The sequence below is a fragment of the Cupressus sempervirens genome, chromosome 10, assembly GCF_028749045.1.
Source record: "Cupressus sempervirens isolate cs-2001-9-10 chromosome 10, ASM2874904v1, whole genome shotgun sequence".
NCBI classification, from domain to species: domain Eukaryota; kingdom Viridiplantae; phylum Streptophyta; class Pinopsida; order Cupressales; family Cupressaceae; genus Cupressus; species Cupressus sempervirens.
This window is the reverse complement of record NC_143127.1, coordinates 943713786-943740551: the sequence shown is the minus strand read 5'-3', so window position 1 is coordinate 943740551 and position 26766 is coordinate 943713786.

Here is a 26766-nt window from a genome sequence, read left to right as displayed (position 1 = left end):
CTGTGTAAATCCTTTTACAACTAAACTAGCTTTAAGTCTTTTTTTACCTCCATCGTCTTCTTTTAACCTATAAACCCACTTATTCTGTAAAGCTCTTTTACCTGTAGGAAATTTGCATAAATCTCAAGTCTTATTTTTCAACAAAGAGTCCATTTCTTCTTTTATTGTAGACTCCCACTAAATCTTAGTATCCACCTATCCAACTTCATCATAACATTCAGGTTCACCAGGTATCAGTAAGTAAAATAGAATACAAAGAGGGAGAAAATCTTTTTGGAGGTCTAATTTTCCTTGTTGACCATCTAACATTCATTGGTGTGAGTGGTATTTTTTTTTGTGGTTGTTGTACATCATGAGGAATGTTTGGAACATTATATTTTGGAGTATCGTCCAACACTACATAATCATCTTCTTTCTTCTCATGTTATTGTAACTAATCTTTGTACAATACTTTCTCATTGAATATGATATCCTTGCTTCTTACAATTTTTTGATTTTCAAAATTCCAAAGCCTATAACCAAATTCATTAATGCCATATCCAAAAAATACACATTTCTTTGACTTAGCTTCTAGCTTGGTTCTATTTTTAGAATCTATACGAGAAAATGCTTGAAAAACAAAGGTTTTGAGAAAAGAATAACTAAAACATGTGGTTTTACTCAACCATCTCTTGTAGTTACCACTAAAGTGTGTTCTAATGAAATTTTTAGGAATGTGTCCATACTCTTGATAGTAGTGATAGCTTTGCCTTGTATTTTAATCCCAACTATAGGAGTGTCCATGAGTTCTTTCTTTTTTTGACTTGTTTAGTGCCCACATGGATTTGGATCTCCACTCAAAGGCTCTCTATCCATACTCCTAATAGTTGTAGCAATAACCTTCAAATTTTGGTGCATGCATGGTTTCAGTTTTGCATTCATGTGCCTGATCACCTTGTTTGTTGCACTTGTGATAGTGAGTCATGTTCTTTGGCTTAGCATTCTAACTTGCATTCTTCCTCCGACAAACATTAGTTGTATGTCCTTTCTTACCACAATAATGACAAGTGAGTTTGGAGTTCTTACCTTTGTCATTTCTTTCTTTAGTAATCTTGGATGATTATCCTTTTTTGGTGCTTGTGTCTAGCCTAGTCCTGATGTATCATTACTAGTTCTAGGAGATTGTAGTAATTGCTCAAAATATTTGATGGCTTCATTTGACTTGTTGAGGCTTTCAAAAATCTCTCTTTCTATTCTCAAATTATTTTGCAGTTGTTCATTCTACAACTTTAGTGTGGTAATTTCAATGTCTTTGACCTTCAATTCATGATGAGCATTCATCATCTAACTTAGGGTATCCAATTGCATATTGGAGATTCTAGCAAGCTTAGTTGACTTCTCTTATAGTCTATTTGCCAAGATTCTCTTGTCTTCTTCAATCATGGGCGTGTCTTCTATAGCTTTCTTCTTTTGTTCAGTCACCTCACATAGTAGTATAGCTTGTGATTCTTGCCCCAACTTGATATTTCTAACCTCTTTAGCTTGTACTCTATTCTTTTCCATCAGATCTACAATTACTGCATCAAACTCACTTGAGTCTCCATTAGCAAATAACATAGTGGTGTCAATCTCTTTATATTGTGTGTCATTCTCTACAATGGCTATCTCTTTCCTTCTCTTTAAAGATTTCCTCAATTCCTATCTAGCTTCATCTAGTGAATGTAGAATGAGCTAGATCTCAATTCCTTGGTTCTCAATAATCTTTCCTAGTTTGTAGACCTCCATCTAAAGATATTTTCTCTAAGTTGTAAGGATTCTTTTGATGATAACTAGGCTCTGATACCAATTTTTGGAATTACAAATGGGAAACATATACTTTTGGGAGGGGGGTGAATCAAAAGTTCAAACTTCAACACTTAAAATTTTCTTACCATTCATTAGATGCATGTAATAAACTAAAATGAAATGTAAAGTAAATGCATCAAAAAAATATAAACATACACACTTATATGATTACCTAGAAACCCTCTAATGAGAGGGGAAAATTGGGGTGGGGATGACACCCACAATTCTTCACTACTGCGGCAATAAAGTGTCACTTGTTAAGGTTATAAAGTGTTGACCATGAAACATGATCTGCCCTATGAAAGGCCTACCCTGTAAAAGCTTACAAGAGACTATTAAGTCCCACTCTATTAAAGTATTTTAACACCATGTTAGAAGTGTGCCTAATTAAAGGACTTTCAGAACATTCACTTGGAATGTCACCTTGTTAAAGGATTTTGCAATGACTGTTAAGTCAACATTAGTCCAAAGGATTTCACTTTGCTACTATAGTTGTTAGAAAGTAATAGTAGAATGTTTGATCTGTCAACTTATAACTTTGTATTTCTGATTTCAGATCTCAATTCTGACCTTCCTAATCCTTTCTGATCTGATATGTAAATGTTGTATCCTCAATCCTCTATTCTACTAACTAATTCTATAATTCTTTCACTCTTCTAAGTCACCTTGAATGTTTTCTTATTAATTCACCCCTTTTCTTCCTTCTACTCTTTTCTCACATGCATTCTAAATTATGGTGCTTTGTCTTCCTTGTAAAGACTTTGGTGGCTTTGGGTTAGGTATGAATCTATGGCTAAGATTCATTTGTTTTTCCACTTAACCTTTCCAATTTATAGATTGGTTGCATGTTGATTTTATAGGGAACCCAAATAGATTCATCCTTACTTTAAAGCTTAGATATCTATCCATAAGCTGACATAAAAATGGTTTACATAGTTTTTTGTGCCATCATATACAACTAGGTCTAATCTGTGTTACTTGACACTTGATAATATTTATGCTCAACACATATTGTAGTTCTATTTCTGGCTCGACACCTGAATTGCTCGGCTTCAACTACTTGCTTGGCACTCGAATGACTCGGCACTTACTGCAACTTAGCATCTATATATTTACATATTATACTTGGCATACATTACTAGCTCGACATGAACTTATTAAATATCTTAAGTGTGTTAACACTCAATTGTCAATACCAATCTAAGATCAACAATTTGTATGAAGGATAGCTGCATCCACATGAAATTTAATCCTTTGAAAGAAAATCTAGTTCATTTTTTTCATTGAAATTTATTGTTATTGTAATTTTTATTCATAATTCCTTTTATTTTTAAGTATGCTTGTTTCATGAAATTTAGTTTTAAAAAGTAGTGAAGAAAAAATGTGTTATGCTATGGTTTGTACAACTTCCATTTGAGCCCTTGCTGATTTTCCACTTGTCATACCACATTTACTATGGGATCAATTTTCATTTATAATGGCCTCAGCCTTCTTTGGCTTAATAGTTGATGTTGGAGCTGGATTTGATGCTGGAGAGAATGGAACCATTGAACAAATGTCCATGCAAGTTTGTCCCCAAAGTGTTTCATGAGGTAATTCCTTTCTTGATATTTTTTTGAATGTCAAGGACTTTGACAATGCATGCACTTGGTTAGAACAACAAATCATCATTGGATATTTTGTGTGTCACACTCCTTCTAAAAGCATGTTGTAGGAATGGGTTTCCAAGGTTTGATCACCTCAGGATGTTCACCTTGAAGGTGTTCAAATTCTTACCAAGGGCTTTTTCCTTTTTCTCTTTGGCAACTTGGGCCAAGCTAAACATGTCTTTGTTCAAGGTCCCTAGATTGTTAGGTCCTCCCTCTTAGTTTTTCAATGCTAGTCACGCGGCTTTTCTATTTTTGATGATAGCAAGCTTAAGGTTCCTATTTGGGTGGAGTTTCCTAGACTGCCCATCCCCTGTAGGTCATTTTTTACATCCATTGCCCAAACTGTCAGCAAGGTTGTTTTCCTTAAATCAGACAATTTTATAGGGTTTGTGCTGAGGTTGACCTTTCTAGGGACCTCAAGGACTCTGTGGATATCCAAATTAGTGGTACCACCTTCACTCAGAAGGTGATCTACCTTAACCTTCTAAATACCTACTATCGATTCCATCCAATTGAGCACAAGATTAGGGATTGTCCTTTGTTGGACCATAATCGTCCACCCATTATAGAAGCTGAGCCACCTATGGCTACTAAGAAAGATGAATGGACTACAATGGTAAAAAAAGAAAGGGTTTGGTTGTGGCCAAGTTGAGCTCTTTACCTATGGATAATGGAAGACCTAGCTCAAGCCTAGTTCAACTAGAGCCTTCAATCCCATTACTTCCTCTACCTCATGTTTCAGACCCTAGAGTGTAGGCAATAGTGGGTGCTCATACTCCTGATCCTATTCTTTTATGGATTTGAGTGCCATAAGCAACGTTGATGATTTCTTAGTAAACCCTACGTTAGTCTCATGGGCCAGATGGTCATGATGGGTATTTTGAATATGGGGAGAGGATTTAGAGGGTCATCCCTCTTGATGACTCCATACTTGATGCTCCCTCTTTTTTGCATAATAGTTTCTCCTCTCTTGGAGACAAGGATGACATGCAAGTTGGTTTACCATGAATTTCCTTTCATGGAATGTGCAGGGGCTGACAGACCTCCCTACAAAATATTTTTTTGGTGACACCAAGCATCAGCTTGGTAATCTTGATGTGCTTTGTCTTCAAGAAGTTAAAGTTGTTGGGTTCCTCCTTACCTTATCTTGTAAAGTTATTTAGCCAGACAACATCATATTTGCTTCCTAGCATGAGGCTAGTCAAGGTGGAGTTGTTACTTTTCTTTCCCCTCATTTACTTTCTTCTTTTATTTTGCATGGATCTAACCCTCTGCACAGGGTGGTTTGGATTTTGTTTTCTTTTTAGAATCATTCTTTTGGAATTGTTATCATTTTTTCCCCTATTGATGTTGTCAAGCATTCACACTTGTGGCGTTGGTTGGTAGATCAATTGCCACCTGTGACTTGGGATTTTTGTGGGGACTTTAACATGGTTGAGCTAGTCACTAACAAGGAAGGGCTTTTTCCTTTTCAATGGGTAGCTAGCAAAAGAGAGGCTTGGTTTTACATGCAAAACAAGCTAGATCTTTTTTATCCCAATGCTAGCTACCATTGTCTAGATGGGGTTTGGCATACATGGTCCAATTTTTGAGTTAGGTCTGATAGAGTATTAAAGAAACTTGACATGGCTATGATTTCTACACAGTCCTTTTTTCTGTTTTCTCACAAGTATGCCCTACCTGTCACACCTCTACTAAATGTGATTTTTTTGATCATTCCCTCATTATCTTTTCTATTACTTGGAAAACAACTCAACATCATCCTTGTAAAACTCAATTTTATCTCAATACCTCTTTGCTATCCCATCCACTGACTATTGCCCACATTCTTTGAAATTGGAATCTTGAGCCTTGACCCCACACCCAAGTTGGGTGGATTTAATGGTGGAATGATTCCATCCTCTGTATTGCAAGGTTTCTTTGTATTTATGGTAGATAGTTGGCTAAGTACTGTAGAAGATCTTATGAAGCCACAACTAAAGATCTGAGTATGGTCTCAGAAGCCCTCACCAAGAATCCATTTGATATGGATCTCAGGTTTAGCTTGCCAATCTTCGGCATCAAAAGTAAGTTGTAGATAGTTATGCTACTCAAGGAGCTCAGATCAAATTAATCTCATCCCCATTGGTTGGAGGTCAGCAATCAGGCTTCTACAAAAAAAAAATGTTGTGTGGACTCATCATTCTACAGTTGGCATCAAATGCATCTAAGAAGACCAACAAGCTCTTATGGACCTACCAAACATTCTCCAGGCTTTTGTATTCCACTATGAGAATTTTTTTATGGCTCAAGAGCCATCCAAAGCACAACACCAAGCTTTACAAGCTTGCCTTGCTGTCACTCCTAATAGGATTGCTCCTGAGAAATATGTCTTTTATGAGAAAAAGTTAATGCTTGTAGACTTGAAGGAAGCTATCATTTCTATGGCTTATTACAAGGACCCTAGCTATGATGGTTTTCCTTGTGAGTTTTACAAAATCCTATAGGATGATATTGGCCCTAATTTACTTTAGGTGTGTATCACGAAGCTTACAATTCTAATTCCCTAGGAAACATTATTTAAGGGCAATATTAAGTTCATATCTAAAGCTAGTGATCCTAAGGAAATTTGCAATTGGATGCACATCATTTTGTTGAATGTCTCCTACAAGATAATTTCCAAAGCCCTCTCTCTTAAAATTCAACACTTGCTCTCTCAGATTGTTCGCCTTGAAAAAAATAGTTTCATCAAGTCCTGATATATTTTGGATAACATCATTGTTGTTTGGGAAGGTATGGAATGGGCTTGGTAGTCTAAGTATCAGGCTTTATTTCTCAAGATTGATTTTGTCAAAGATTATGACCGGATTGAGTGGCCTTTCATCCTGGCCATGCTTCAAGCTTTGGGATTTGGTCTAGTCTATGCATATGATTTTTGGTGATACCTCTTCCTACATCAAGATTAATGGGAAGAAATATGAAGTATTTGAGCTCTTCAGATCCATCCATCAAGGTTTCCCTCTTGCACCTTCACTTTATGTGTTGGCGGCTGATGATTTTGGCTATCTTCTTTCCAATGCCATCTCTTGAGGCCTGGTGCATGGTATCTATCTTCTAGAGTCCTCCACATAGCTTGTTAATGGGCATTTTTCAGACAATTCCTTCCTTACTTTGGTGGAAGATGAAGACAATATTGCCAATACCTTGCAATATTTAGATACTTTTTGTCTTGCCTCTGGGTCTTCCAGTCAATGGCATAAAACCCTCTATTACAGAAATTCTTTCTTGCCAAGCCCTCCATGGTTACAGTAGTATGGGTGGAAATGGGTTCAACATGGAGAAATTTTTAAGTTTTTAGTCATTCCCTTTGCTTTTCAGGCCTCCCTAGTGGAGTTGTGGCATATTATTCTTGCACAGATTGAAAAGAAGCTAGAATATTGGATCACTAAGCCACTCTCCCTTGTGGGCAAGTTTCAAATATGTTCTAAAGTGCTTGTTGCTATGCATGTCTACTACTCCTCATGTTGGTCCCCTTCCAAAGCTTTATACTTGAAGCTCGAGCATCTCCTCTAGGATTTTCTTTGGGTCTCTAATGTTATGCATCATGGCTTTCACAAAGTTTCCTAAGATTATTGTTGTTTGGCCAAATATTATGGTGGGCTTGGGCTACTTTCCACTCACAACTAGGCAATTTCCGTTTGTGCTAAGTGGGTCATTTGTGTCCTCACTAGAGATGAGGCTTAGAAAATTTTACTTAGGCACTACATTTCTTCAAGCTTCCTGGTTAATCAGCCTACCTAGAAGGGGATTTGCTTTCAAAATCTTCTTGTGACTCCTAAAACTATTCAAATTTAGGGTACTTTTTTTGTTAAGAGCATTTGGAAAGCCTAAGAAGTTCTCAAACCTTGGCTTTGATAAGTAGGTAATGGGTTTAAAGATCATCTCTTAATGAACCAACAAAACCTTTAGTGGTCTCCCTTGTTTGCTGGTCAAGGCATTTCTTTAGCCAAGATGCAAGGATCCAGTGATTTGCACTTGTTTCAAAGGGGTATCAAAACTCTCAAGGACTTATATTCTTGGATTACTATGAGCCTTTGCTCATGGGAGGACCTGTAGGTTCAATTCAAGCTTATCCATGCATATCAGTAGATATTTGATCTTCTAGTTTTTGATGTGCCTCCCAGTTTGTTACACAAACTTAGTATTTACTCATCTTGCCCATGGAGGAAATATTGGAAGTGGTATCCTACCACTCCTATGACTAGTTACAAGCCTAATATGGGGTATCGGTGGCTAGTGCCCCATCTTCTAATGGTTGATACTCTCAAATAGAACTGGCATTTGTATTCTTCTCATAAGACCTGGAGTAATGGATTTACCACTGTCTAGCATTCTATTATAGAGTCGAATATTGTTCACTTTTTTGGGTGCATCCTCTTCTAGGGCTTTCCTTCAAGTCCTTGGCTCTGACATCTGGGAGTCCCAAATCCTAGATGCCCTTTTTGTGGCCCGCTCGAGAGCTTCCTGCACATTTTTTGGTTTTGCAGAAGAGCCTACAAGTATTAGCTTTGGATTCATGATTTTTTCAAGCCTTTTCATTTTGAAGATTTCACTTGGCATATGGTTGTTCAAGGAGATCCACCTAGGCTTCCCTTTAGATATGCCTAGATTTGGCATGCTTTCAAAATGGAAATTTTGTTGACTATTTGGAAGAACCCGCAATTTTTTTTTATTCTCTCACAACTTTTTTTATATTCATGTTCCTATGTACTCTAAATAATGTATCTTTAATAATATTATGTTGTAAATTCAAATACAAACTGACAAAGTCACACTAAAGTTGGCTCACCTGCAAGAGTTATTAGCTTACTAGAGAAATGTGTACTATATACTCATCTGCATGGCTTCAGATGCTTTATCTGGTGACTTCACTCCTCCTCATGGTTGCCAGTGAAGCTAGAGAAAATCTACATGTGGCTTGCATACTCCTTGGTCTCATCCCCATTGTTGCTCTCCCACTGGCTTTGGTGGCTATTGCCACTCAACCTCGCCTCCATGTAGGTTGGGCTTGAGCTAGTCCCTAGTGGCTCCTCCTATTGCCCTTGATGTGGGTTTGTTGGGTTTATATGTGAAGCCCAACAATCATTCTTTTATTATGCACATTTTATTATTTTTTCCCTCCAGTTGTTCATCTCTTCATTTCCTTTAAGGCTCTATAAATATGTATTGGAGGTTCATTATTTAAAATTGTATTTGAAGAGCTAAAGCTACAATTGTGATATAAAGTTTAGACATTTACATTAATAGAGATCTTCCCTGCAGTGTGGACGTAGCCATAATTTATGGTGAACCAAGATAAAATCGTGTGTTTACATTTTCTATTTCTCTTTTCTCCTCCATTCTTTCCAGTGTGTACTTTTAGCAAACTTCACAATTGGTATCAGAGCTTGGTGTAGTAGCTAGAGTCAATTTTGGTGTTTGAAAATCTAGAGTCATGGAAGATTTGTGAATGCAAAAATTCTTAGGATAGAATTTTAGTTTCTGGAAAGTTTAGATTCATTTGTTTCTATTCAAGAAAGATTTGGTGGTAGCAATTGATGGAAAAGTAAAGAAATCAGCTGCAATGAAGGATGAAGAATGGGTTAAAATGGATGATAAAGAAAAGCCAACAATATTTCTTTCTTTATCCTAGAATGTTTTATTCAATATTCACAACTAATATTTGACCAAAGAAGTTTGGCATAAACTTCAAAGTATGTACAAAACAACCTTGGCTGCAAATAAAATATTCATTATGAAGAAGCTCTACAAGCTAAAAATGAAGGATGGGACTATGATGTCAAATCAATAAATGATTTGAACACTTTATTATGTCAAGCAACCTCAGTTGGCATGACACAAGATGATGAATCTAAAGCTATCATCATGTTGTGTTCACTACCTGACACCTAGGATCCTGTTGTTATAGCAGTTAGTACTTCTAACCCCTCAAAGAGAAAAATGGTCTATGATGAAGTTATGGAAACTCTAATTAGTGAGGATATGTAGAGAAGAAAAAAGGAATCATCATCTAATGAAGCCTTGATGGTGGTTAGCATCAAAAATAGAGGAAGAAGTCAGAATAGAGGAAGAACCAATCATCATAGAAGATCAAAATCAGCTAGGCGCTTGAAGTCAAGGTAAAGGAAAGGAGAAGACTACTGGTTTTGTGGAAAAAGTGGTCACATGAAAAAGGATTATAGAGGTTACAAGAGAGAACAAGACCAAGTGCAGGAAAGTCAAGCCAACACCATCTATGACAAAGATGATAGTGTGCTAATTTTATCTACAACCGAGACTACTTCAGCCTCATGGGTTTTTGATTCCAGTGCATTATTTCATGCCACTTCATGTACAAAATACTTCTTGAATTATCAAGAAGGTAAGTTTGGTGAAGTATACTTGGGTGATAATAAAGCATGTGAAATAGTAGCCAAAGGAAATATTTTATTATCTTTGAAAGGAGGTGTTAAATGGTTATTAAAAGATGTGTGTCATATTCCAAAACTAAACATAAATTTGATTATAGCAAGTCAGCTATATGCACAAGGTTCTGTCACTTCTCTAACTAATTCATGGAAAGTCATAGATCCATGTTAGTTGCAAAAGGAGACAAGATTGGGATTTTGTATATTGTATAAAATATCAGTGAAGTGGGGGTTGCCATGAAAGTTGAAGATAACAATTCGGAATTGTGGCATCAAAGGCTTAGTCGCATGAGCTAAAAGGGCCTTGCTATTATGCATAAAAGGGAGCAATTACCAAGGCTGAAATTAGTTGAATTACAATTTTGTGAACATTTTCTCTTTGGAAAATAGAAGTAGCTTGGCTTCTTGAGGACCAGACATGAAAAGAAAGGTACTACTTTGGCACTTGTTTATTTTTATTTGTTTGGACCCACCGAGGAAAGCTCTATTGGAGGAGCAAACTTCTTCATCATCTTCCTTGATGATTGCACAAGAAAGGTATAGATTTATATATTGCATAATAAATATGATTTTCTCAACAAGTTTAAAATCTTTAAGGCTTTAGTTGAGAATTAGACTGGCCAAAAAATAAAGTGCCTACAAATGGATAATGGTGGAGAGTTTTTCTCATTAGAGTTCGATTCATTTTATGTGGACAATAACATCCATAGAATTAAGATTGTTCCATTCACCCTATAAGAAAATGGAGTAGTAGAGAGGACGAATAGAACAATCCTTGAGAAATCTCACTATATGCTTTTTAATGTTGGTTTAGGCAAGGAGTTTTGGGCAGAGGCATGTAATACAACATTATGCTTAATCAACCAAAGTCCCTCTTCTTGATTGGACTTTGGCATACCAAAGGAACAGTGGAAGGGAAAGAAAATCTCATATTCTCACATTCGGTTGTTTGATGTGAAGCTTATATTCATGTTCCAAAGGAGAAAAGAAAGAAGAGTGATCCAAAATCACAAAAAGTCATTTTTGTGGGCTATGGTGAAGATCAGTTTGGTTTCAAAATATGGGATCCAGTTGGGAAGAAAATCATCAAATGTAGAGATGTCATCTTCAATGAGAAGGTATTTCCAACATTACAATGAAGAAAAATGGTATGTGAATATGCCCCTTTCTCTATTTTTGATAATAACTCTAATGCTGACAACATTTAGAACAATGTTCTTTCAAGAGTTTTATCTCCCAATTCAATCTTAGCCCCTACCCCTCTTTCCTCATCTTCTACTAGTATGTGGAATAAATATGATGCATATGGTGAACAAAATTTAGATTATCACAGTCAGAGTGATAACACCTCAAATCCAAATTAGAACAAAGAAGATAACTCTTTGTTTGACAATAGAGAAAATGGAAATTATTTTGATAAAATTACTCTCCTTGCCGATGCACTTAGTCATAGGCATGATAAAATAGAATACATGTCATTCATAGGTGAGGTGGACTCCACATAGGAGCCTCACCTATGGTCTTCCCTACATCACACCATGCAATGAGTCAACCTTGGGTGTAGCCTCCCTCAAGGTGGATCAACTGATTTAGCAGGCCATGCAGGGGATGTACATGCGAAAAAGACTTAGTGCTGAAAGACACATGGTGAAGATCATGTTTATAATAAGGATATTCATATTCCTCCCTTCTATCCTCCTCTACAAACTCAAACATAGGAGATTATATTGCCCTCTGATAAGACTCTCCTTGCTCAATAGAATTTTCAAAACTATGATTCAAATTCATGTAGCAACAAGGGTGAATGTCATGGTATAACTAATTGCCCCATGACTTAGAGAGAACATGAATCTAGTAGTTTAACATCAGATAATACAATCATTAGACTCGTAGGTGGTAACTCTCCTCATGCTAGACCAAGTTCCCCCATGACTCAGCATGAATCTCACCACTACTGCACATCACATTTGGTGACTAAAGTCAGTGATGAAAAGTGTTCTCACAACACTCAGGCAGTCTTCACATGGGAGAATCCTCTACATTTTACTTGCTCCTAGTCCCATACTCCTATTTACGGTAGCAACCAAGGTCAATTTGAAAAAAGCAATACAAAAAAAGGTAGACACAGTTAGGACTGTGTCGATACAACCATTGGTAGAAGCCATACTGAAAATTTTAGTAGCAAAATTCCCTCAGAGTAGAGAAGCAACAATAATTTAAGTGTGGGAATGGTGTAAACCAATAGTAATCACTCTAACTCTAAGAAGAGTTATTTCAAATCTTCTAAAGGTAGTGATTATGAATCACTGAGAAAGACTTCTCATGATATTAAAAAGGAACATGCTAATGATAGTATACAAAATGGGGATAATTAGAAGAATTTTCCTTAGGGAAAAATTCACCCAAGAACAAAGAACTCAAGCACAAGCACAACTATAGACTAGAAAGAGTATGATCAAAATATTGATACATATTCGATTCAATATATTAAAATTACACTAGGAGTGCTTGTATATAAAGGCCTTTGAGATGTATCTAGAATGCCTAGGAATCAGCATCACGATAAGTCATACAGCTAGGCACATGTCCACAAGATATGGGTTATCCTCCATTAAGCACGAAAGTAAGTGTGATGATGAGAGGATAAGTCTACAAAGGTGTAGCATGCAAATTTATGTTGTAGCCACCATGTGCTAAATTAGAGTTTCTTACTTCTATGTTGTCAACATAACAACTCATGAAGGTACACAAACTCCTAAGTGTCTCACAAAATATATAATGAAATAAGGCAATATAATAAAATGATGCATTAACCTAAGTAAACTTACGTATAGTGTAAATAGAAAATGTGTATTTACACCAACACCCCCACTTAGAATGCCCTTAAGCTTATGAAAACTAGGATGAAATGTAGAATGGGTCCTAGCTACTAGGCCATGTTAGGTACCCATGTACATAATGAAATGCAATCTCTCATAAAGAGACGAAAGAGGAAAAACCTCATCGGAAAAACCCTCCCCCAAAAAGAGAGATGAAAAACTAGATGCATCAATGGATGGAGTAATCAAGACCCCCCCATTACAACATACATCAAGTATATACAATAGTGAAGAATGAGAAGAACAAAACCTCATAAGAGGAAAAATTCCCCCCCATAAGAAAGAAGAGGAAGAGAGACAAGGTAAAGGCCACTTAGAGGTAGAAGCTGGTTCAAGAGTGATGAATGATGTCCCTCCCCTTTGGAAGAAACAATGGAAAAGGTATAAAAGAGATGATTGGTGGCCCTAAAACCTGCTCAAATGTCCTTGTGTCGATGCTAATGATTGCCCCTTCCAACACTACTGAAAAGAATGAATGCAGATCTAGTAAGGATGTTTGTAGAACTTGTTACAAAGAACCAAAATCCTCCTCAACTGATAAAGAGACCTCTAACAACTACTGTTCATAAGGATCCACAATCATGTCAACCTATGAAGATCGACCATGTAGAGAATGGACATGAGGGTCAGAGTGAGCCCTCACAACAACTGTAGAAGGATCATCTTCATCAAAGAGAATATGTAAATCATCAAGGATGTCTCCCAAGTTTTCTATGTGTGACTCCATGAACAAACTTGCAATATTTTCCATGTAGTCATCCATTGTTGCTAGAGCTGGAAGAAAATGTGTACCATATTATGCTGGACCTATCACTATGGCGATATATGCATGTGGACTACACAGATGTCATGACCTCTTGTTGGAAATTTCAATAGAATCCCACATATCTAAATCTATTGAAGCACTATCACTAGTGTCACTATCAGTTTCCACAGTGTATGAAGTGTGGAGAGGATTAGAGGATAAGCTAGGTGAACTTTACTCAAAGTTAACATCCTTCTCCACAAAGATCCCCTGTCTCTCAAGATCCAAAAGTATGTATACCTTAGCACCATCTTCATAATTGATGAATGTACAAGGCCTTGGTGGTGCCTTGCATCCCCTAGAAGATATGTTTGCCCATGCAAGACAACCAAAGATTTTGAAGTGACTCACAATTGGTTTTCTACTGCACCATGCCTCAAAAGGTGTCTTTCCATTTAAGGCATTATGAGGAGACTTGTTAAGTATGTGAGTGGCACTGCTAATGACTTCAACTTCAAGTTTTGGATCAAGAGACTTGGCTTTAATCATGCAACTTTCCATGGACTTAAGAGTCTGTATCCTTAGTGCTGCAACATTTGTCTTGTGCAGACTAAATGCTAGTGGATTCTGAAGATCAATTACCTCAAGTTTGCAAAAGTATTTAAGTCTTCTATCCATATATTTGCTTTTTTTGTCCTTCCATAGAACCTTGATGGCTTTCTATGATTTCTATTCAACATGAATCTTAAAGGCTTGAAGCTAATCAACCACTTCATTCTTGTGATGAAGGAAGTAGTCCCATGTGAATTGTGAAAATGCATCAATGAAAGTAAGGATTTCACAACTATAATGGGCACCTTGGAAATGCCCAAAAATTGAACCAATTAATGTGAGCAATTTTAATGTCTTTGCATAGATTTCAATCCACGTAACATGAAAAAGAAGGAATTTATGCAAATTGAAGATTAAACCACTCCTGAAATATTATGAGTTCTCAAGATGATAAAATCAAATACAAAGTAATGTATTCCAAAGGCCAAACCCCAAGGGAATGACGTCTAGAATGTTACAAGAGAGGATGACCATCCTCTAATGCGAAGAAAAGATAGGCGAGTCACACATCCAAGTTCTTATCAAATTTCATTTACAAAAATCCCATGCTAAACAATGAGACTTTCAACCCTATTTATCCTTTTCCTTCACTCTTCTAGAAGGAACTAAAATATTAATTAATTGCATTTACTAGAGGCTTCCCCCTTCCAATAATTAATGCATTCTCTAAAAACTCCTCCCTAGCAATACAATAATTAATTATGCTTCTAGAAAATTAAATTACTAGAGGTTTCCCCCTTTTCAATAATTAATACACACTCTAGAAGCTTCTCACTTGTAATACAATTATTAATTAAATTAATTAAATATAAAGTCACCTTTTAATTTTTAATTTATTTAATGACTTTATAAGAAATTAATGTAATTTCCTCTTATGCTCTACTTAGACTTTGGAGAACATGAAGGCTAAAATATGGGGTCATTATAGTCTACCCTCCTTGAAATTCCTTGTCCTCAAGCAATCTTAGTCCTATTTGCTATAGCACCTGCTCACTCTCCCAAGTAGCATCTTCCTTTGGCAGACATCTCCATTTGACTAAATATTATTTAATCAACATTCTTCGTAGAGTCCTTTCCATAGTATCTAAAATAGCCTCAGAAATTAATACAAGATTCCCCTCCTCATCTAATGGTGGTAATTCTATTGAAGGCACAACTCTCTAACCGATGGCTTTCTTAAACCTTGACACATGAAACACATTATACACCTGACTGCCCTCTGAAAGCTCAATCTCATAAGAAACCTCACCCATCTTGCAAATCATTCTATAGGGGCCATAAAACCTAGGCTTCAACTTCTCTGTGCCACTTTTTTTGAGTGACGACTGTCTATATGGTTGTAGCCTCAGGTAAACCATATACCCAACCTCAAAAATGTGCTCTATCTGGTGCTGGTTAGCATACAATTTCTACTAATTTTGGGCTTGTTGTATATTCTCCTTGAGCACCCTCAAAATATCCTAACTATCCTATAAGAAGTATTTTGCTTTGGGCACTCTACTATTCCCCAAAACTAGATCCATGAAACTAGGTGTTTCATAACTATATAGTGCCATGAATGGAGTCATCTTGATGGACATATGATAAGTGGTGTTATAAAAATACTCTCCCATATGTAGCCATTTGACCCAAGCCCTCTATTGTGTAGTCACATAGTTCCTCAGATATCCTTCCACCCCTTTATTCACAATCTCTATTTGTTCATCTATCTGTGGATGATAACTAGTGCTAGGTGTAAGTTCTATACCACACAACCTAAACAATTCCTACCAAAAATTACTCATAAATTTACAGTCTTGACCACTAACAATGAAACTAGGTAGCTCATGTAACCTGAATATCTCTCTGAAGAAAAGATCGGCCACCCGTGCTGCTGTGTAAGTGAATGGAATAGTAAAGAAGTGAGAAAACTTTGTCAGCCGGTCAACTATCATATAGATGCAATCTTTTTGCTATACTCATGGTAACCCAGTGATGAAGTCCATAGAAATACTTTCCCATTTCCTATCCAGAATGGGCAAAGGCTCTAACAACCCTATAGGATATGTGTGCTCCCCCTTATTTTGCTCACAAATTACACACTCCTTGACATGCTTCTGAACATCATCCTTGAGCCCTTTCCATGTGAACCACTCATGGATCTGCATATAGGTTTTAAAGACCCTTGGATGTCTAGCTATAAGTGCATCATGAAATGCCTTCAGTATTACCTCCCTAAATTTTGATGAAGGAATCAAATATATCCTACCCTAAAACTTAATCAATCCATCCATCACTATGTAACAATCATTGTGTATGGTGCCTGCAATTACTCCAGAAGCCCAAGTGTCCCTTGCATACTCTTCTGTGATCTTATTTCTCCAATCTCCTATAATCTCAACTAGAGCACAAATATGAGGTCTCTTGGATAAAGCATCTGCCACCACATTCTTCTTACCTTTGACAAACTTAATGTGAAAGTCATAGGCCTAAAACTTCATAATCCACTTCTATTGTCCATCATTCAAATCACATTGACTCATGAAGTATTTGATGTTGTTATGATTGGTTTTGATAACAAACTTTCCCCCAACTAGGTAGGATTGAAACTTAGCCAATGCATGCATTATAGCCAACATCTCCTAATCATAGATGGAATAGCTTCTCTCCACTCCATAGAGATTCCTACTCTCAAAAACAATGGGATGCTTCTCCTACATCAAGACCACCCCAATCCCATATCTTGACACATCAAAATGAAGCTCAAATGGCTTTGTGAAATCTGATAGAGCTAGTATTGGACACGATGACATCACCTTCTTGAAATGATTGAAGCTTCTCTAACCTACCGTTGTCTATGTGAAGGCTCATTTTTGGTAAGGTTTGTCAAGGGTGCAATGATCTATGAAAATCCCTTAACAAATCTCATGTAAAATATGCAGAGACCAAGGAATCCCTTAAGCTATGTAAGATTTGTAGGAGTAGGCCAATCAACAATAGCCCTAATATTTTTAGGATCTACTTGAACTCCATCTGTGCTGATGATATGCCCAAGGTATATTAGCCCAGTCATCCCAAACTTGCACTTAGATTCCTTAGCATATAGTGACTCTTTCTCCAAAGTGGACAAGACCATCTCAAGATGTTGTAAATGCTCCTCCCAAGTCTTACTAAAGAATAAAATGTCTGACTTACCTCACAATAGGTGTATCATAGTCATGCACTAGGCCTTGCTTAGGAATAATATATTCAAACTAAGGACTATTTCTCCCACTATGAGGTGCAGTTAATCTTATCAACCCAGGGACGTATACTTGAAATGGTTGGCATAGTATGTGCACTAGGTCTCTTAATGAGTCACTAAGCTTATGCTGCAGGAAAGTAAAAATGCAAGGAAAAGAACTTATACTATTGCTACAGGAAACTAACACACTTAACTCTATGAATACTAAAAATACAGTGAAAAAATAACAAATATTCCAACTTGGTTCATCCACTAAAACTATTCTCACATATGCTATAGGAACATTCACAAAGTGTGCTGCTATAGGAAGGAACTCACAACTTCTAATTAAGAAACTAAGAATGCTTGGAAAGAAATCTATTCTATCCTAATCTAATCCACCTTCCAAGTGGGCCCCCTTGGTTGGCTTCTCTAAACTACTAACACAAGATAAAAGCCAAAACTATTTCATTAGATTTCAAAAATCCATTACATAACATAGAACTGTAAAAACACAACTATAAAAGTTAATAGTCTATTCTCTTAAACTATTTCTTCTAACTAGCTCAAAAAACTTAACACACTTGGGTCGATTCCTATATATATAGGAAATCAACATTTATTCCATAACAGAAAAGTAAATGACTTGGGTTAAAATCTACAAGAGAGAAAATAGGAAGATAACAACTAAAGGCGGGAAGAAGGAATAATAGCTTAAGGTGGGAATAATAAAGTCTGAACATCTACTCGCCATAGAGTAAATGCAAAGAAGGTAATAAGTCTTCATAATTCCTCTTCACTCACAGTCGTGTCTTTTGGAACCATTATGACATCCTCCACCATGGTTGCTCCTTGGTGTTCTCTTCTCCTTAAATGGTATTGATGCTTAGCTTTTGAATTTCTCCAATCATCTTTTAGTGTTCATTAATAGGTTAGTTATAACACAAAAAATGTTTGCAAATAAACATTTATCGAATTAACTTCAAATATAAGAACACACATTCTGATAACTATATGAAATACTACATACTATATATAATATTAGCAAAAGATGGCATAGTTCCTACCCCATAGGTTTATCATAGGTTCACAAATGTTTTTAAAAGATAAACAGACTATCAACAAAGTATCTTAAACATCATAAAATAAAGGCAAATTTTGGTCTCATCAATTTCATCAAAGAAAATCAAAACAAATCTCCTAATCTACTACCTGAATACCTAATTCATGCAACTCTAGAACGTAGTAGGGGCATTGGTTAGTCCAAATGGCATAACCAAAAACTCAAAGTGGCCATAGTGACACCAAAAAGCTATCTTCTCAATGTCCTCCTCATTCATCCTAACTTGATGATACCCTGACCGTAGATCAATCTTTGTAAAAAAGCATGCACCATGTAACTCATCAATCAACTCATCTATTCACAGGATGGGATATCTATTCTTGATGGTCTTCTTATTTAATGCCCTATAATCGATATACACGTGCATCGTCCCATCCTTCTTCTTTACCAACACTACTACTGAAGAAAAGGGGCTCCTACTAGGCCTAATATGCCCTATTTCCAACAACTCCTTAATTGCCTTCTCTATCTCATCCTTATGTTTCTTAGGATGATGATAGGGAGTAATCATAACTAGTTTGGCTCCCTCCTCGTGCTCAATAACATGCTCTATCCCCCTATCGGAAGGAACCCCATGCTGAATCTTTCCAAATACCTTAGTGTTCCTATCAAGTATCTCTTGGATATCTGATGGATGACTCTTCACTTGTGGCTCTTGTGAAGTTAGCATAGTGAAACATTCTACTGCCCACTCTATATTATTATGCCAAAAAAGTCTCTGCATTTTCCTCAGGTAAACTACTCTAGAACTCCCATTTGAAAGTCCTCTAAGTACAATAGTTCTTTCCTCATGCTAAAACCTCATCTCCAATTTTGCTAGGTAATGTATAAACTCTACTAGCGAGGTCATCTATGTCATGTGAAGGATGACGTAATAGTCTCCCATGTCTACCACATAGAACTCATCCTCCAACTCATAGCCATCTCCAAACCTAATGTAAAGATTAGATATCTTCCGAGTACATAATAGTTTGTCACCATTAGCTACCATGACTCTAAACCCAACATGCTCCTTAGTCTGTAGACCTCTCTTGGCTACCAATTGTGTATCTATAAAATTATGTGTAGCCCTAGTGTCAATGAGTGAGATCACTTTCTGGCCTTGCATAGTGTATCCCTGACCTTAAATGTGATTGCCTTTTGAACCCCTATTAATCATGTTAATGACTTCTCATCTTTTGGAATGCTACTCTCCTCTATAGTGCTATCCTCATCTAAATTAGAGTGTTGATCCTCCCTCTTTGACTATGACTCCTTGGCTGAGAAATACTCCATTTGATTTGCCTTAGCCTTGAGAGGACACTTATGAGATAAATCCCAAGGATCTCTACAATGAAAACATAACTTATTTCTTAAATCATTTAAGGTGTCATTATCCAACTTATCTCTTGTGAATAGTTTTTTTATCCTTCTCCTTGTCCTTTTTCATATAAGAATCCCTATGCTAAAATCTGCTCCTAAATGAAGAAGATGCTAAGTCACAAGCCTTTTTAGTGGTCTCCTACAATGTAGCTCACTTATGCCCCTTGACCCAACCTTGCAAGGGTTCTGAGAGTCCATCCATAAAAAACGCTACTAACCTCCTCTCAAAAATATCTATGACCAACACAACTAACCTCTAAAACTCACTGATATACATCTCAAGTAATCCCCACTACTTGAGTTGTACCAACTCCTTAAACTGTAATTTAGGATCCCTAGTATCAAATCTCTCTATGAGCTTCTTAGTCAACTCCTTGTAAGATGTGATCTGATTATGCCCCAAGGTTACCATGCCCTAGTCCATCCAAGTGAATAGCCACATACTTTATAGCCTCCTCCTCAGGGATAGGATTCAATTGCAACTATGTATCCATCTTTTGCACCCAAGCTTGTGTAGTCATCTTCCTTGAAGCATCATTATAAGGTAAAGAAAGTTTCCCAACTTTTTTTCTCAGCTTAGGGTTTTGATTTCTTCCTCTTGATCTTGGCATGTGTCCCATCCTCAAGTCCAAGTAATCTCTGAGAGAAATGTCTACCTGAAACTCTAGTCCACTAGCCTCCCAATCCATCCTAAACTAATCCTATAACTCCATAATCTATGGTTCATTCACTAGTTGAATTGGATCTCTGGGTGGAAAGGTGGGTAGAAGAGGTCTCGAGCTTACTATTCAAGCTAGGCATGCAACATGTCTAAAGTTATCAGCCTCATTCCCATTGTTGTCATGTCCATTATTACTATTAATGGTTCCTTGGCCTCCATTATCATTGCCTCTATTATTTTTGTTTCCATTGTTGGCATCACCTGGATTAATATTGATGCCCATCTGTCTAGCCATAGCTTGCAACATCATATCCATTCACCCATTCTACTCCTATTGCATATGCTACCCCTCCTCTAATGTATCCAATAACCTAAACATTACATTTTCCTAATCTGGACCAGTATTCCTATCATCTCAGTCACCCATACTGTTGTCTTGTTCAAATAATATCTCCTCTATGTCTATATGAATGGATTGTATGTCCCTTTACATGGATGAACTAACCTATTCGCTTTGTAAGTCTGAAATCCTACTTTGTCTTGCTCTAGTATTGCAAAAATTATAAAACCCTTGTCACATGCTCAAATATAAATGCTTAAGATCTCCATAGGATGGTAGGACTTATAGCTCTGATACCACTATAATGGGCACCCTATAAATGCCCAAAAATTGAACCAACTGCTGCAAGGGATTTTAATTTCTTTGCATAGATCTCAATCCACATAATATGAACAAGAAAGAATTTATGCAAATTGAAAATTGAATCGCTGCTGAAATATTATTAGTTCTCAAGATGATAAAAAAAATACAAAGTAATGTATTCCAAATGCCAAACCCCAAGGGAATGACGTCTAGAATGTTACAAGAGAGGATGAACATCCTCTAATGCCAAGAAAAGATATGTGAGTCACACATCCAAGTTCTTATCAAATGTCATTTACAAAAATCCCATAATAAACAATGAGACTCTCACCCCTATTTATCCTTATCCTTCACCCTTCTAGAAGGAACTAAAACATTAATTAATTGCATTTACTAGAGGCTTCCCCCTTCCAATAATTAATGCATTCTCTAGAAACTCCTCCTTGGCAATACAATAATTAATTGTGCTTCTAGAAAATTAAATTACTAGAAGTTTCCCCCTTTTCAATAATTAATACACACTCTAGATGCTTCTCCCTTGTAATACAATTATTAATTAAATTAATTAAATATAAAGTCACCTTTAATTTTTAATTTATTTAATGACTTTATAAGAAATTAATTTAATTTCCTCTTATGCTCTACTTAGACTTTGGAGAATGTGAAGGCTAAAAGGTGGGGTCATTACAATAGCCTTAGTTGACTGATGTCACTACAAACGGTCTTGCTAAAACCATGTGAACTAATTGAAGAAGAACTGGTGCTCTCGAAGACTTCCCTTGATCAAACTTCTTCTTGAGATGCATATCCACTAAACACGATAAACACTCACCCTTAGAAAAGTTGATGTTAGGTAGACCTTTGACCATGTTTTTGGAGAAACATTGATGAAGATAGCAGAAGGCAAGATGACCAAATTTCTCATGCCATAATTTGATTTGTGAATTAGATTGAGTTAACAAGGCATGCAAAGGAGACTTAGGCACAAAGTGGGAGGAAGGAATAAAGCTTCTTTTCATGATTGACTTTCCCCATTGCAACCAATGAATCATCTTTAAGACTTCGCACCATTATTGAATCTGGAAGCAACTCAACTTTGTTGCCATCTCCAAGGTGAGTGATTTGGTAAATTGAGAGGAGATTAGAGCTAAGATTAAGAACATAGAGAACATCTTTGAATTCCCCATTTTCCATTTCCACATGTCCTTTCCCTTCAACTTCCATTTTAGTATCATCTCCCACAAAGATGTGCGGTACCTGTGACTACTTCAATGAAGGAAAGTCTCTCTTTGAAGAACCCATATGATAGAAGGCACTTGAGTCAAGAATCCATTCCAATAAAGAAGTTGTATTTTTCATAAGTGCTTGGCTTTTTCCCTTTGAAGAGGTTGGATTTGAATCCTTGGAAGTACTTGGCACTTGAAATTTTTTCTTCTTGAGTAGGTTTTCCAACTCATTGATTCTCTTAGTTTTACAATGATGCTCATCATGGTTCGGCTTCTTGCAATATGCACAACAAAGTTTTTCCTTCTTTTCATTACTTCCCTTCTTGTTGGAGGAAGAATTGCCTTGATGTGAGGAGGATTATTGTGTCTCAAATTGTGTTTTTCACTTCCACTACTTCTTCTTTCTATTGTTAGAACTTTTCCCTCCTTGACTTGATTGGTGCTCATCACTAGCCACCAATGCTTTGGTCTTTGATGTCATGAGAAGTCCCAAATCTATCAAGTGAGATTGTTCAAGAATCAACATCTCTAAATGCATCAAAAGTAGGCTTTTGGAAAGCACTTCCCATGGTTAACCTGTGAGTATTATAACTTGAAACAAAGGAAGCATACTCTGAAGGTAGCCTCTTCAGGATGTGATGAATCAACTTTTCATCCTTCATGGGATTTCCACAATCGTTAAGTAGTGCCCTATACTCATTGGCTTTATTGATGTAATCCTAAATTGTGTCAAAGTTCTTTGGATCCAACAGAAGTAAATTTTCCTTAATTTGAAAACCATTTTCCTCATCCACCTTACCATATGATGATTCAAGTTTGTCCCATGTAGGTTTGGCTTCCTTGAAACTGGCAACGTAGAAGAACAGATCTCTATGTACACAACTCTTAATAATTCCTAAAGCTTGATTATCTATAACTTTCCAATCAATGAGTTCTTTAGCATCAGTAGATTTTGGAATTGTACCATCAATATAAAGATTTAGACCTTTTTCCATTAATCTACTCCATACAATATCTTTCCATGTAGAATAATTGCATGAAGTTAGAAGTGAACCTTTAGATGAACCCACAATGTAGAAAATGAAAAAGAGCACACAAGATAGACACAAAACACAATACACCCCCCCCCCCCTTTGCACTCAATCAAAAGACCCCACCCCCCCCCCCCCCCCCAAAAAAAAAAGACGCTTTTGGCACTTTATATGTAGTGTCTGTACAATAGGACAATTGTCAAAAAGTACAAAGTGGACTTCTAATTTTAGTTTTCACAACTACCTTTTGAGGCCCAAATCTATCAATAATCACTATAGCTCAAATGTACAACAATTCTAAAAAGTAATCAAAGCAATACAATTTAGAAAAGGCCCTAGTTTTGAAAGTAAGATTTTTGTCCACACAAACCTAGAATCTGATTGCAGATATGGAAAGTAGACAAAGAATTAGGCACTTTCAAAAAAATAGAACCTATTTTTGAGTCCAGATGAGCCTATACGAAGCATTTGAAGTTGCAAAATGTAGGATTGGATAGGTATAGTCACCAAAAGACAATTTTTTTGATAAATCCTTGCACCAAAACTAGAAAAAGAACACCAGCACTAAAAAGCTTAGGATGTTCTACCCAAAATCAAAATAAATTGTACCTAATTTGGAGTTCGAATGTTCGAGTTATGGCCTCTCAAAGTCAGGCTACCAAATCAAAAATACACTTGAAGAGGGGTTTGGGGAGAAAATTGCAAACTTAAATTTGATGATCAAATAGTCATTGCTATTGTTAGAAAATGCCTGGAAATGACTATCAAATAGCCATACAATTTAACTTTGTGTCTGGCTGACATTAAAAAAAAAATAGCCACCCTAGGTGACATGGCAAGGCCATACTGTACAGAAGATATAGATTCGTACAGACATGACATGTGGAAAAATATGGAAAGATGATGTGTATCATACAGGTGGACAAGTAGTGCTGACTGGGGCACCTGCATGTTGCTGACATGTCACTACATTGGTTTGATGTGTACACGTGGACTACATGTCAATGAGGATACGTGGCAGAAGGGGATTTGGCCACATGGCTATTGTTGGAGCTATCAGAGTTTGTGCACAGTGGCTGGAGTGAACAAAAGTTGACGTCGAAAAGTTAAGTTGCACCGGGAGTTTCGTAGTCATCGCTAGTTCACCAAAAATTGAGTAGAGTGCTAGAAAGGCATGGACGGGGGCTGAGAACTATCTAATAACACCACACCGGTGGATTTAAAAGCCAAAAAGTAGGTACACATCAATCAAACTTCGCTAAGAGGGCCCAAAAAAATGCTTGTAGGGGATGGAAAATCCCACATTCACGTAGTGAATACTGTGAAGGGTGTATAAATGAAGCATCCCACAGTGATAAATAAAACAAAGCTAGCTAGAGTGTTGAGAGACTTGATTGCCAAGAAGTATACTGTGCGCATCAGTGTGTGTGTGTTGTCTGATGCTTGTCAAATTTTGTGGAAAGCTTGCCAAAATTTGTCCACTAGGAAATTTGAAGATTGATGCCACTGATGTAATAAGGAATATTCTTTGCAAAATATTCTCTTCACAGGGTGCAGGGTTGGGGTGTGACTGCCCAGTGTCTGTACCAAAAAAAAATTCTCTATAGGGCCACCTGGCAAAGAAGTTTTCCAAAATTTCTATCTGAAAAAGAAAAGAAAAAAATTAAATCCAAAAAATAATTAATTAGATCTAAATAATGACCATAACCAAGTTGTTGGGTTTCAATTTACAAAAAAAATTTGCCTCATGATCGATTTTGGCATATGGTAGCCAAATTTATAGTTGATTTTCACCAAATTGACATTCCAAACACAATGGTGAGGTTCATTCTGGCTCTAGACACTCTCAATTTTTGTAGTACTATGAATCTGGGTTGAGGTGCTAAAGCAACAATGGTTTCGAATGGCTATGTGAAGAGAGATTCTCCAAGCTCTGATACCATGTAAGAATTTGCCTTAGGAAAAAATTCACCCATGAACAAAGAACTCAAACACAAGCACAATTGTAGACCAGAAAGAGTATGATCAAAATATCAATATGTATTTGATTTAATGTATTAAAAGCACACTAGGAGTACCTATATATAAAGGCCTCTGAGATGCATCTAGAATGCCTAAGAATCATCATCATGATAAGTCATACAACCAGACACATGTCCACCAGATATGGGTTATCCTCCATTAAGCATAGGAGTAAGTGTGATGATGAGAGGATAAGCCTACAAAGGGGTAGCATGCAAATTTATGTTGTAGACACCATGTGCTAAATTAGGAGTATGAATAACTATGTTGTCTATATGACAACTCAGTTAATGATGCAAACTCCAATGTTGTAGACACCATGTGTTGAATTAGAGTTGCTTACTTTTGTGTTGTCAACATGACAACTCATGAAGGTACACAAACTCCTAAGCATCTCACAAAATAAATAATAAAATAATGCAATATAATAAAATAATGCATTAACCTAAGTAAACTTAAATAAAGTGTAAATAGTAAATACATATTTACACCAACAATAATATCCAAGGACAGTGAAAATCAACAAGACAAAGAAGGCTTCCTGCCTGATTCTCTGATTATGAACTCTTGTACTCTGAAGTAGAGCCTGAATGTTTACTTTCAGATCAAGTTGAACCAACAAACTTCAAAGAAGCTTGCAAAACATTAGATTCTCACAAATGGGAGCCAATGAAGCAAGACGAGATAGATTCTCTGTTGCAAAACAAAATTTGGGATTTGGTTCCTTTGTCACCAAATTGGAAAGCACTCAAAAATCAATGGATTTATCAGTTGAAAGATGAAGGCAAAAATCAGAAGTGGTATAAAACTAGGCTAGTTGTTAGAGGTTTCAATCAGCTAAAGGGCATAGATTTCAATGAAATCTTCTCTCCTATGGTCAAGATGACTAGCATCTGAGCTATCAAACATTTATTATTTTTCACTCATCTGAGAAATGTGATATTATTTTAGCTTTTGTTAAGTACACAATATAACTTTTTCTTTAAAGTGGTTTATAAATCTACTTATTATTCATTTACTAGTAGATTAAAGATTATAAGTAAGAGAAATAACATTGCACCACCAATTGATGTTTATCCTTAGCTATGTCCTTAGTAATATATTATTAATGAATTTACACCTCAAAATCTTTGTTTAAAAATATGTTTATATTAAAATATAATTATAAGTATTAAATTAAAATAATTCTTTGTGTATTCTAGTCCAATTTACCTACTAGAGTTAAATAGGATCAAATATTTATCACATTTTAAATCATCTCAAAAATTATTTTAGCTTCGGTTAAATACACAATATAAATTTTTCTTTGAAGTGGTTTATAAATCTACTTATTCATTTACA